Raw genomic sequence first — 15,110 nt, 5'->3', positions numbered from 1 at the left:
TAGTAATTTACATATGGTTGCATGTAGTTATTTTAACATATGTAAAATGACTGATTCAACATCTTTGTCTAGAAAGTCCAATGTCTTAGCTTCCACAGGAACATTTTTTATTGATCTTTCCCTTATTAGTTCCCATATATTTTGTTTCTTTGCATGTCTTACAGTTTTAATAAAAACTAGATATATTAAATAATGTAAATGGAAACTTTGGAACATATAATTCACATAAAAATTAAATATCTAAATGTAATGCTAACAAAATATGTATTTATATGTATATATATATGAGGAAACTAAAAACTTTAATCAAAGAAATGAAACAAAATCTTAAATAGAGAGACATTTAATGTACACATATAAGGATATACCAAGGTGTTAGATCATCCCAACTTGACTGATACATTCAATCAGATTCAATATTAATTAATACCGCAGTCAGTAATTTTGTGGACATTTATAAACACATTTTATAGTTTTTATAGAAAGTCAAAACTTCCAGAATTGCCAACAAAATACTGAAGTATAAGACACCACTAGATTTCGAGACTTGCTATAAAGCCACAGGAATGAGAACAGTATGGTATAGGGAAAAGATTTGACAAGCCAATAAAAAATAGCCCAGAAATAGATCCACACAAATGTAGTCCACTGATCTTTCACAAAGGGTCAAAGTAAATTTAGTGGAGAAAATTCAGTCATTTCAACAAATGGTGCTGTAATAACTGGACATTCACACACACACACACACAAATATAGACACAGACTTCACACCTAACACACAAATTAACTTGAAAAGGATCATGTATAAATATAAAATGCAAAACTATACAACTTCTAGAAGATAACATAGGGGAAAATCTAGATAACCTTGGGCTTGATGATAATTTAGATGCAACATCAGCAGCATAATTTATGAAGAAAAATATGATAAGTTCATCTCCATCAAAATAACCAAGTTCTATCCTGCAAAAGACACTGTTCAAAGATGAAACAACAAGCAACAGATTGCAAAAGCTATTTTCAAAGCATGTATCTAGTAAGGACTGCTATCCAACTTATAAAGGGAATTTTAAAAACTCAGTAAAACAGGCTGGGCACTGTGGCTCATGCCTATAATCCCAGCACTTTAGGAGGCCAAAGTGGGTAGATCACTTGAGGTCTTGAGTTTCAGACCAGCCTTAACAACATGTCAAAACCCCGTATCTAGAAAAAAAATACAAAAATTAGCTAGGCATGGTGATGCACACCTGTAGTCCCAGCTACTAGGGAGGCTGAGGTGGGAGCATTGTTTGAATCTGGTGGGCAGAGGTTGCAATGAGCTGAGATCATGCCACTCCACTCAAGCCTGGGCAACAGAGTGAGACTGTCTAAAAATAAATGAATACATAAATAGATCTCAATAAAATATACAACTAGATTTAAAAATGGCAAAAGATTTATATTCATCAACAAAGAAAATATGCAGATGGCTAATAAGCATATACAAAGTTGTTTAACATCCTATATTTGTAGGAAAATGCAAATTAAAACAAATAAGATACCACTCTATACCTATTAGAATGGAAAAAACCCAAAACACTGAGAACATCAAATGTTGGTGAAGCTGTTGAGCAATAGAGGAACTCTTTGCCATTGCTTGTGGAAAGGCAAATAGTACAGATCCTTTGGAAGAAAGTTTGGCAGTGTATTCACATGCTTTTCCAGAGAAAAAGAAACAATTACGTGTGTGTGGGTGTGTGTGTGTGTGTGTGTGTGTGTGTGTATATATATATATATATAGAGAGAGAGAGAGAGAGAGAGAGAGAAAGAGAGATTTATTATAAGGAATTAGCTCACACAGATATTGAAGGTTGACAATTCCAAAGATATGGAGTCAGTAAGCTGGAAACCCAGGAGAACCAATGGTATAGTTCCAGTTCAAACCCTGGCAGGCCTGAAGGAAGAGGCAATTTTTCAGTTCCTGTCTGAGGGTGTAAAAAATAAACAATGTCCCACCTCAAAGGCGTTCAGGCAGGAGAAGTTCCCATATTTTTTAGTTCATTCAAACTACTATAAAAATACCATAAACGAGGTGCTTATAAAAATGAATATTTATTTTTGCATAGTTTTAGAGACTGAAAACTCAGAGATCCAGGTGCCAAAAGATTTGATGTCTGTTAAGGGCCTGTTCCTCATGGTGGTGCCTTTTTGCTGTGGCTTCACATAGTGCAAGGGGTAAGCAAGCTTTCCTGGGTCTCTATTATAAGGCCACTAATTTCATTCGTAGTGGCTCCACCCTCATAATACAACCGCCTCCCAAAGTCACCCCACCCTTAAAATGATCACATTGAGGGTTAGGATTTCAACATATGAATTTTGGGGGAACACAAGCATTCTGACGATAGCACCTGTTATTCAGTCTTTTTGTTCTATTCAGGCCTTGAACTAAATAGATGAGGCCCATCAACATTAGGGAGGACAATCTACTTTACTCAGTCTACCAATTAAAATGTTAGTTTTATTCAGAAACACTCTCACAAACAAATGCGTAATGTTTGACTATGTGGGTAACCCATGGCCCAATCTAGTTGACACATAAAATTAACCATTATAGGCAATTTCTTACAAAACTAAACACACTCTTGTCATACAATCCAGTCCTTGGTATTTTTCTAACTAAATTGAAAGCTGATTTCTATGCAAACACCCACACACTAATGTATATAGCAGGTTTATTTATAATTGCTAAAACATGAAAGCAACCAAAACGTCCTTTAATTGGTGAACGGTGCTTAGAAATAGCGCAGGGGTGGAAAACCAAGAAGGTTGACCAAATGAAGCCAGGAAGAGCATATCCCACTGACTAAATAGACCATCACAAAGATGGGCACACTCTGAGCAGATCTTCAGAAGGAGAGCATTGAGAGTAGACAGAGGGAAGATGCAGACCCTGGGATGAAGAGGAAGAAACTAGGAGCCCTGCACAAGGCTGAAAAGCATTAGGACTCGTTTCTGGCCTACAGCAGATCTGGGGGAAAAGGTGAGTTAAATAGGCAAAGGGTAGGATAAATAGATGAAGAGTGGCCCGCTCTCTCCATGGACCTTTTAAATCCTAGCTGCAGGAGAACACATGACTCCCATGCACATTTGAACTGACATGGAGAGCTGCTTATAGAGGTGGCAGGGATAAGACTCCAGCCTGTGCAGAGCCCAGAGAAGTTGATGCACGAAACACAGCCAGAGAGGTCCACCCATGAAGGCTCACCAGGTTCCTTTAGGTGGCTTTTTCCATTGTTGAATGTCAGACCTAGACAAAGAAGGGCCAGTCTGATCTGAGTGCCCCCTTGCCTACCCGCTACTACTAGAGCCTGTGCCTACTTTGCAGTACAGCCTCAGATGCCCAAATAAGGCCCATCTTGATGGCTGCCACCATATCCTCTTCACCATCAGACCCTGCCTGCACAAAAGAGAGCTTAAGAAGATAGGCTTCCACTGATGCAGACCAATCTGCAGTATACCCCAACCACATTGCCAGTGTGCACTTATCCATAGCCACCCTCACCTCTTGGCTAGCATGTACTCATCTTCAGCCTCCTGCACTGCTTTACCGGCATGTGCACACATGCAGAACTGGCCACCCCACTGCCACCAGGAAACATGCACACAGAACTTCCTGTGGCTCTGTTCCAGCTGGCATCCATGCACATGCACCCTGCCATCCAGCCCCCCATGGTGCAAGCATGCACTCATGGACCCAGTCACCCTGCTTCTATAAGAAAACTATTATAACAGATACAAACTTACTAATGCTGCATGACACAAATGGACGTACAAAAATCAGTAGCGTTTCTGTATGCCAACAGTGAACAATATGAAAAGGAAATTTAAAAAGTAATCCCATTTATAACAGCCACACTATTTAAGTTAATTAAATGGTAATTAACTTAACCAAAGAAGTGAAAGGTCTCTGTAACGAAAGCTATAAAACACTGATGAAAGAAATTGAAGGGGACACCATAAAATGAAGATATTTCATGTTCATGGCATGGAAGAAAGAAACAATATTGTTAAAATGTCCATACTACCCAAAGCAATCTACAGAATAAATGAAATTTCTATCAAAATACCAATCACATTCTTCACAGAAATAGAACAAAACAATCCTAAAATTCATAAGGAATCATGAAAGAACCAAATAGCCAAAGCTATTCTAAGCAAAAAGAATAAAACTGAAAGAATTACATTACCTGACTTCAAATTATATGACAGAGCTATAGTAACCAAAACAGCATAATACTGGCAGAAAAACAGGCACATAGAAATGAAACATTGGAGAAAATTTCCAGGACATTGTCTCGGCCAAACTTTCTTCAGTAATTCCTCACAAGCATAGGCACCCAAAGCAAAAATGGACAAATAGGATCACATTAAGGTTAAAAGCTTCTGCACAGCAAAGAAAACAATCAATAAGGTGAAGAGACAACACAGAATGGGAAAAAATATTTACAAACTACCAATCTGACAAAGCATTAATAAGCAGAATATACAAGAAGCTCAAACAACTCTACAGGAAAGAAATCTAATACTCTGACCAAAAATTGTCAAAAGATTTGAATAGACATTTCTCAAAAGAAGGCATACAAATGGCAAACAAACATATGAAAAGGTGCTCAACATGATTTATTATCAGAGAAATTCAAATCAAAACTACAATGAGATATCATATCACCCCAGTTCAAATAACTTGTATCCAAATGACAGTCAATAACAAATGCAGGGGAGGATGTGGAGAAAAGGGAACCCTCATACACTGTTAGTAGGAATATAAATTCATGCAACCACTATGAGAACAGTTTGGAGGTTTCTCAAAAAAGTAAAGTAAAGCTACCATCTGATCTAGCAATCTTGCTGCTGGATATATACCTAAAAGAAAGGAAATAAGTATGTCAAAGAGATATCTGCTCTTCCATGTTTCTTGCAGATGTGTTCACAAAAACCAAGATTTGAAAGCAATCTAAATGTCCATTAACAGACGAATGGATGAAGAAAATGTACTTATACACAATGGAGTACTATTCATTCAAAAAGAATGAGATTCAGTCATTTGCAACAACATGGATGGAACTGGCGATCATTTTGTCAAGTGAAATAAAACAGGCAGAGAAAGACAAACATTGCATATTCTCATTTATTTGTGAGCTCTAAACATCAAAATAGTTGAATTCTTGGAGATAGAGTAGAAGGATGGTTACCAGAGGCTGAAAAGGGTAGTGTTGGGGGTGGGGAGGAGTTGGGGATGGTTAATGTTTACGAAAAAAAAAATAGAATGACTGAATTAGTTCCAGTATTTGATAGCACAACAGGGTGACTATAGTCAATAATACTTTAATGCTACATTTAAAAATAACTAAAAGTGTTTAATTTGATTTTGTAACACAAAGGATACATGCTTGAGGGGATGAATATCCCATTTTCCATGATATGATTATTACACATTGAATGCCTGTATTGAAATATCACATGTACCTCTTAAATACATACAACTACTATGTACACACAAAGATATGTTTAAAAGGCTAATAATTTAAAGAAAGAAGAATGGATACATGTTTTTTATATTGCTATCAGTTTATTTTTTTTCCAGTTGATTCTTTGGTCATCACAACTTGTTGATGAGAATAAATCTACTTTGAAGTGGGTTCTCTAACTCAGATAAAGATAGCTTTGGAAGATTGCCTTTCTGTGGGCCACCAGATAAGTCAAATAATAATTCTCCAGGAATGAGGCTTTAGTGTAACTCCAAACCTGTTCTGTCCCCTCCAGTGGCTGCCAGGCTGCTGCTTTTTTAGCATGACTGTTAGCTATTGGTTTTCATTGTCATCATGGAGCCGGAGAGAGAACAAAGAAAACAGGACAAGTTAAAAGACCACATAGACTGCTGTTCTTACTGAGATTAACTTTTTTTATTTTCTTGAGTAAATGCTTCCCAAGATTTTGCACATCCTTGGTTTATGTGTGGTGTTCTCAAAATGTTAATTCTGAAATTTTCATTTATTTTCTCAGTGCTTTTATGGAAGAGAGAATTTGGGAAGTTTTACTCTGCCATTTTCACTGACATCATCTCCTGAAATGCCTTTTCAATCCTGAAAGAATAAAAAATAAATTATCATTAAAATATTTTTAACGCTTTTGGTTAGAAAATCCTCAACCACAAATATCTAATTAATCAGAAAGTAATAAATTGTCAGTCATGACTCCAAAGTAGTTTCTAAGCCTTAAAGTTAATTATTCTTGGTACTATTGTAAGTTTGTGTTGCCAATCACTTCCATGAGCAACCTCCTTCTGAATTCTAGCCAATTGAGACAGGACAGATGGAGCCAGAAGAGGATCAACCTATCACTTTTATTATTCTGGAAAAAGAGTGTTAGACAATGTCTTTAGGCCTGAAACCAAATGTCTCACAACCACCTAGAAAGAGTATGCGAAGCAGTTACATGAAAGATCATTACCCACCTGACAAACCCCAATCACCCAATGACAGAATACATTGACTTTTCAATATTGTATTAAACCATTTTCACGCTGCTATGAAGAAATACCCAAGACTCGGTAATTTATAAAGAAAAAGAGGTTTAATGGACTCACAGATCCACATGGCTGGGGAGGCCTCGTAATCATAGTGGAAGATGAAGGAGAAGCAAAGGCACGTCTTACGTGTTGGCAGGCAAGAGAGCATGTGCAGGGGAACTGCCCATTGTAACACCATCAGATCTCATGAGACTTATTCACTATCATGAGAACAGCATGGGAAAAACCCAACCCCACAATTCAATTATCCCCCACCGGGTCCCTCCCATGACACATGGGATTATGGGAGCTATAATAGAAGATGAGATTCGGGTGGAGACGCAGCCAAACCATATCATTTACTCCTCATCCCTCCCAAATCTCATATGCTAACATTTTAAAATATGATCATGCCTTCCCGACAGTCCCCCAAAGTCTTAATTCATTTCATCATTAACTCTAAAGTCCATAGTCCAAAGTCTCATCTGAGACAAGGCAAGTCCCTTCAGCCTACGAGCCTGTGAAATCAACAGCAAGTTACTTACTTCCTAGATACAATGGGGGTTAAATTACAGACGTTGGGTAAATATATCAGTTTGAAATGGGAGAAATTGGCCAAAACAAAGGGGCTACAGTCTCCAAGCAAGTCCAAAATCCAATAGGGCACTCACTAAACCTTAAAGTTTCAAAATGATATCCTTTGACTCCATGTCTCACATCCAGGTCACGCTGATGCAAGAGGTGGGCTCCTATGGCCTTGGGCAGCTCTGCCCCTGTGGCTTTGCAGGGTATACCCCTCATACCAGCTGCTTTCACTGGCTGGCATTGAGTATCTGCAGCTTTTCAAGGTGCATGGTGCAAGCTGTTGGTGGATATACCATTCTGAGGTCTGGAGGACGGTGGTTCTCTTTTCACAGCTCCATTAAGAGGTGCCCCAGTGGGGACTCTATGTGGGGGCTTCAACTCCACATTTCCCTTCTGCACTGCCCTAGCAGAGGTTCTCCATGAGAGCTTCACCCCTGCAGCAGACTTTTGCCTGGACATCCGGGCATTTCCATACATCCTCTGAAATCTAGGCAGAGGTTCCCAAACCTCAATTCTTGATTTCTGTGCATGTGCAGGCTCCACACCACATGGAAGATGCCAAAGCTTGGGTTTGCATTCTCTGAAACCACAGCCTGAGGTGTACCTTGGCTCCTTTTAGTCATGGCTGTAGCAGCTGGGATTCAGGGCAATAAGTCCCTAGGCTGCATACAGAAGGGGGACCCTGGATCTGGCTTAGGAAACCATTTTTCCCTCCTAGGCCTGCGGGACTGTAATGGGAGGGGTTGTTGCTAAGGTCTCTGGCATGCCCTGGATACATTTTCCCCATTGTCATGGTGATTAACATTCGGCTCCTGGTTACTTATGCAAATTTCTGTAGCAGGCTTCAATTTCTCCCCAGGAAATGAGTTTTTCTTTTCTATCGTATGGTCAGGTTGCAAATCTTCCAAACTTTTGTGCTCTGCTTCCTCTTGAATGTTTTGCCACTTAGTAATTTCTGCCCTAAATCTTCTCTCTCAAAGTTTCACAGATCTCTAGGGCAGGAGCAAAATGCCATCAGTCTGTCTGCTAAAGCATAGCAAGAGTCACTTCTGCTCTAGTTCCCAACAAGGTCCTCATCTCCATCTGAACCACCTCAGACTGGACTTTATTGTCCATATCACTATCACCATTTTGGTCAAAGCCATTCAACAACTGTCTAGGAAGTACCAAACTCTCCCATATCTTCTTGTCTTCTGAGCCCTCCAAGTCACTAGGAAGTTCCAAACTTTCCCACATTTTTCTATATTGTTCTGTGCCTTCCAGAGTTTTCCAACCTCTGCTTGTTACCCAGTTCCAAAATTGTTTCCACATTTTTAGGTATCTTAATAGCAGTACCCTACTCTATCAGTACCAATTTACTGTATTAGTCCATTTTCATATTGCTATGAATAAATTCCTGAGAGTGGGTAATTTATTTTAAAAAAAAAGAGATTTAATGGACTCACAGTTTCACATGGCTAGAGAGCCTCACAATCACAGCAGAAGATGAAGGAGGAGCAAAGGCATGTCTTACATGGTGGCAGTCCAGAAAGCATGTTCAGGTGAACTGCCCTTTATAAAACTATCAGATCTCGTGAGACCTATTCATTATCACTAGAACAGCACAGGAAAAATCCACCCCCATGATTCAATTACTTCCCACTGGGTAACTCCCATGACACATGGGGATTATGAGAGCTACAATTCAAGGTGAGATTCGGGTGGAGACACAACCAAACCATATCAAATATAGATCCTGTTTTTTGAGTGGTATGGTCCAATATGTGTCTCTGTCCCAGGTTGCTAAAGCTTCTTCTCTTGCCATAGGGAGGAGTAAGTCAGCAAGAGAGAAGAATGAAAGTTTTCACTACGGTACTGATCTCTCTTGTGGAATTAAGCAGAAGTCCTCTCCCCTCTCTAAAATTTTTAGGGCATGGTAGTAAGTGTCCTTCTCCAACTCTTGTATTTATATCTCTAAATACATAACTGGTGAACAAAATAAAATACCCTATTTAAATTAGGAGAAATTTGGAAATTCAAACCATTGCAAAGAAAAGTCCATGCCATTTGAAAACAAAGAGAAACTTGAGCTTTTGCCACAATAACATCATTTCTCTCATTATTCCATAACAATTGTATGAGTCTTTGGAAACCATTTAGATTACATAATTTTCTTTCAGTTTTTTTATTATTTGATTCATTCAAGTATTCATTGAGTAGCCATATTTTCCTAAGTTTTATATTTTGCTCAGGAACACAAATATAGACAAAATAGTCTTTAAGTTAAAATGCTTGCAGTATACTTCAGAATACAAGAGAAAATGAGAGAGCATTGAACTACTTAAGGAGCTGTACTTCCTTCTCAATGACTACTGAGAACTACACAAAAATTGGTTTTGTGGGCACAAAGTTGCTGATGGTCCCACTCTTGTAGAAGGGTTGCAGATTCGAAAGTTGAATTTGCTTAGACTTTAAAAAGTCGAAGTGTCTTTTTTTTTCTTTTTAAAGAATGGAAACATTGAAATTGAAAACACTGAAACTTAAGTAATTAATTTAGGTATAATTTCCCTCTCTATTCCAAGTCAAATACAGCATTTTTCCCACTTTCTGTTGGGACATGATAGTACTGTTAGGCAACTGGCATTTTCCAGATTCTAAATATGTAAGTTTCTGCCAAGATTGAAAGGAGACTGTTTCACTCTCACATTCTGTTTGCCAGCTGTTTGGATCTGGAGACTTTTAAAATGCCAAATACATGTCTGTATGCCAAAGATATTTTCCTTTGTAGAATTGAGAGGAAAGTGCCATGAACTATATATCAGAGTAAGAATAAATAAAGAAACATAAATAAAAAGAGTTAGTGTATTTCTGTATGTGTGTTGGAGTGGGAAGTGTGACGGTAGAAAGTATTCAGGAAGCCATGCTAAAATTCTCATTCAGTGGCTTTGTTTTCTAAAATAATAAATCTGTTGCTGAATTTCCTGTTTCTGACTGATAATTATTAGAAAAAAAATTTGTATGGGATTATTTTCCAATTTAACTTTCTTGGCGCCATTCCTTCATACGGAAAGCATCCTTGAGATAAACATACACACCTGTGATAAAACAATAGCTGTTAATTAAAAACTTAATAAATAGATTCAAATGGACATTGGTTCCAGGAAGGCAATTGTCCATGAACTACTTGGTTCCAACAAAAGCTTTTTGGAATTATCCTGCAATTCTTTGCAGTGAAGGAGAGAGAAAGAATTCCTCTTGGTTGAAATGAAATATTGTATGTGTGTGTGGTGTGAATGTTTGCTGTAAAATTATATTAAATAAAACTTATTTAAAATAGAATTGTAAAGATATTGACTTCAGGAAACAATTAAACTGCACCAGAAAGTATGAATATCAAAAGCAGATACAGGAATCTCTTGTGAACTAAAATATTTCCTGGCAACCGAATAGAAACCTTTTGCTTTATCGTTGCCACTGACTCAATAATATTAATGCTCTTTTCTGACTGTCCCACATAGTGGACATAATTTATTCTTAGCCACCTTACATTGTCCCCTCTTTTGTTAACAGCAGGCTAATGTTTCCATGGCCATTCAACTATCTCTTTTATATAGTGTATTAGTTAAGTGTTAATTTTGTTTCGACACTACCTGGGTTCAAATCCTTGCTTTACTACCTCACAACTATGTAACTGTAGGCGAGTTACTTAACTACTCTGTTTATCGGTTTTCTCTTCCATAAAATAATAATATTTCTTCACCCTCTGTAGGGTTGTAATAAGGATTAAATTAGTTAATATCTATAAAGCATGTAGAAGCGTGTTTAGCACATAGTGCCAATTTAACGTTAGGTATTATTGTTGGTTTCATTTTTTTGGTTTGGTGGGGCTAGTCTTACCTCTCCAGATTGAAATGTATCACAAGAAATAGATCCAGGCAATATACATATTTCATCTTTCTGGCATAATGATTGGAACAGGGATAAGCATATGATTTCAAGTTCATGCAATCAGAACAAATTATGTAATGTCTACTTGAATTACTGGGAAGAGAAAATTATCTTTTTATGGGGTCTCCTGAGCTAGTACAATTTAAGTTTGGAGATTCCGGGAGCCATGTTATTCTGTAGAAATAGTCTGCTTGAGAGTGAAGGTAGCACAGGGAACAGGACAGCCTTGAGCTGGAGAGATAAATTCTTCATTACATTGTTTGAGAACTTGAGTCTAGCATTTTCTGAACCCAGATATCCCTGAACTTTACCATTGCATAACCAGATCTGTCACTTAGAAGCGAAAAAGTTCTGATTACTATGGATTTTTCATCCTTCACTTATCCAGGATTTTCACTATGTCTGTGAGCAGCAAAAGCCTTAGCTGTCAAGCTCCAATGGCTATGGAAGTATGTGGTCCAGTCCAAAAAATTGAGGACATACATAGGATTGATGATATTTTCAAGAAATCAATTGACCAAAATCTGAGCCTCAACTAAATTTTGCTAAGATTCTGAAGTGGATAATATGCATCTTAATATTCATGTATATTTCCATATTTAATTTTAATATGTTAACAAAAAATTACCCTGGAAGAATTACTCCTGAGTAGAAAAGTATACACAGGGTGGTGGACTTTATTTATTGGACTGGAATGTTTAAAATGTCAACCAATCTTGAGGTAAAGTGATTGCCTACATCTGATATGAGTTTACTCAATTTTTTCTGCTCTTAATAATTTTCTTTATCTATAGGATAAGGAAATGTCCTCCAGGTAGAAAGATATGCCCAGGGAAGGTCTTAGAACAGTCGTCCTTAACTTTGACTGTGCTTCAGAATCATCTGTGTTGCTTTTAAAAATGCATATTCCTGAAACCCGCTCCTCTAATTTCAGTATATCTAAAGTAGGACCCAAGCAACGACCTTTTAGCAATATTCCCAGGAGATGCTGCTGAAAACTTTTGCTATAACAAAATGATAGGTCTGAGGGTGGAGTGAGTTATAAGCTCTACTATTAGGAACAAAAGAGGAAAACAGGAATGCAGTGGTGCGTTCTCTGCACTCTAACCACATTTCCTTCGTTAACTTCAATTATATTTGTGCTTTCCTTAGCCAGTTGTTATTTAAAAAGTAGATAGTATACTAATGCTAAAGTGTAACTTTGATAAAAAAACAAAGTTCTTCTCAGGGTATTTGTCTATTAACACAGAATATTCCTTTAAAAGTAATGATTCTGATATCAAACTTTTAGTATAGTATGAATAAATGAACTTTCAGGCAGACAGGCCTTTTTTGAGCCCTTCAAAACTCTTACATGAGGCTAAGCTTTTCCTCTATATTTTCTCATTCTGTAGTTAAATATGTATTTTTTTCACATCTTAAGTGAGACACTTAAAAGATTTTTTAAATTATAAAGGAAGATATGATAATTTAGAAATGATTCAAGGATAAAGAATAGAGACTGTTGGCTTTTCTAAATATAGATTTTGGGAAATTTTCCAGATGTTCTTCAACTTTGGTTTTCATTGCATTGATTCAAGTGAAACAACATCTGTTATGGTGCAGCATATTTCTTAGTTGATGTGTTTCCTGTCCTTTACTTTGAATTCAATTCATTTTCAAAGTTATTTATCTGGTAATATTTTACACGAATTTATTTGAAACAACCCTAAAAATATCAGATACATTTTTTTAGCATAAAGTGAAAATTTACAAGTTATAATATCATGATTTTGTTTTATTTATTTAGTAGGTGAAATATTAAGGAAAAATTCATTTTCAAACATCTAAAACTTTTTAAAATTATATTCTTACATAAAGGAATACTTCTGAAAAAAATATTTGGCATAATTTTATCTTCGGTTTTAACATTAGACTATATGTTCTATGCCAGGGGTCAGTAAAGTAATAGCTATAGCCCAAATCTGGCCTACCACCTATTTTGGTATTTTACTTTTGAATGGACCACCATCACACCTATTCCTGTACATATTGTCTATGACTGGCTTCACCCTCCAACAGCAGAGTTGAGTAGTTGTGAGAGAGACCTTACTGCCTGCAAGGCCTAAGATGTTTACTTTCTGGCCTTTTGCAGACAAAGTTTACAATGACCCCTGCTCCAAGTAAACAAAGTAACTGAGATAATTATGAGGGAAAATTTACTCAGGAAAAGTTGAATCAGAATACTGAGTAAATAGTATGCTGATTTTATCATCCAAGTAATAAACATCCTATTCCATTTGTCTCAGTAAACATGGTGTTAAATATAGTCTTCCTTGTTAAAAACTGCATTAAAAAGCATGATTATTGTTTCCTGGTATTATGAAAAAATCATAGAGATCAAGAGCTCAGTCTTCAAGTCACTTAACCATTAAGTAGGAGAATTGGAATTTGACTGTAGTCCAATTTAGCTTCAGAGCCAGAACATTCAACCACTATACTACATTAAATTTAAAGTTCCTTAACTTTATAAGAAGCCCTTTAACTGCAGCCTCAGAGTTAATATAGTTTCCCCTTCCCACCAAAGGGCTTCCAAGCGTGAGGTATAACACCAGGGGTTTTTCACTAAAATATACCAGGGTTAAAGTTCTCACTAATTTTTTGTGATAAGTGGAAGTCAGATCAAACACTGGAAAAATAGCAGAGAAAAATTAGGCAATCTATTTTCTCTAATATAGCTGGTATTTTAGAGAGAATGTATAAACAGTAAGTTTAAAAATAAGTAAAATTTGTAGTAATAAGATGTTAAGGAAGAAATAAATGAAGGAGTGAGATAATGTGTGTGTATGAGTGTGTGTGTTTGTAGGGGGTGAAATTATATATAAGGTGGCATAACAGTTCCCATTACACGTTTTCGAGTCTTACCATTTCAATACACTCTAGCTTGACTTCCAACTAATAGCATCTGCATCTCATGGTGAAATGAATTATCCCTCTCACATAAATACGAAGCAGCCCCTCTCTCTCTTGAGTGAGATAAACTATGAGGGACACGTTCTATACTGGTCCTCAGAGTTCTCCAGAGGAATTAAGCTCCAATTGCTTGTAGTAATAAGTTGCTTAATAAAGAACATGTTGTATTTACTGCTGTCTCCACTCTGTCTCAGTTCTTTTTTCTACATACGCTTCCTGAGATCAGCATCCAAATAAATTACTTACATTTTGTATCTTGTTTCTAAGTCTGCTTCTGGGGAATGTAAACTAAAAATATTGTGCAGAAAAGAGAATGATATTCCTCTAGAAAGTACTTGTTTAAAATGTGTATAACTTTTATGTGTTTATTTTTTTGTTTTCAGCTTTATTGAGATATAATTTACAAATAGGAATTTTACATATTTAACATGTACAACTTGATGTTTTGATATATGTATACACTAAAATAATCACAATCAGACCAATTAACATATCTGTAACCTCAAATAGTTACCATTTTCTTTTTTTTTAATTGTGAGGACATTCAACATACACCCATATACCCTTTTAGCAAATTTCAAGTATATAATACATTATTGTTAACTGTAGTCACCATTCTGTATATTTGATTTTCAGAACTTACTTATCTTGCCTAACTGGAGCTTTGTACCTTTTTGACCAATATTTCCCCATTCTTCCCTTTTCCCTCCCCAGCCCAGTTCGTGGCAAATGTTATTCAAGTCTCTGTGAGTTTTATTTTAGATTTCACATATATATAAGACGCAGTCTTTTTCTTTCTGTGTCTGGCTTATTTCACTCAGCATACCATCTTCTAGGTTTATCCATGTGGTTTCAGCTATTAGCACATATTTATTTTTAAAAACTAATAACAGTGTATTCCGTTCATGGAAATACTCTATATATTTTATCCATTCATCCACTGACGGACATTTGTTTCTGTATCTTGGCTGTTGAAAATAATGCTATAATTGACATGAGATCTGAAAAGGGATTACTATCCAAAATATATAAGGAACTCATACAACTTAATAGCAAGAAACAAAAGCTCAATTTTAAAATGTGCCAAGAACTTTAATAC

Source organism: Gorilla gorilla, chromosome X (genome assembly GCF_029281585.2).
Source record: "Gorilla gorilla gorilla isolate KB3781 chromosome X, NHGRI_mGorGor1-v2.1_pri, whole genome shotgun sequence".
NCBI lineage: Eukaryota > Metazoa > Chordata > Mammalia > Primates > Hominidae > Gorilla > Gorilla gorilla.
The sequence above is the reverse complement of the archived record's forward strand: the minus strand, read 5'-3'. Positions refer to the sequence as shown.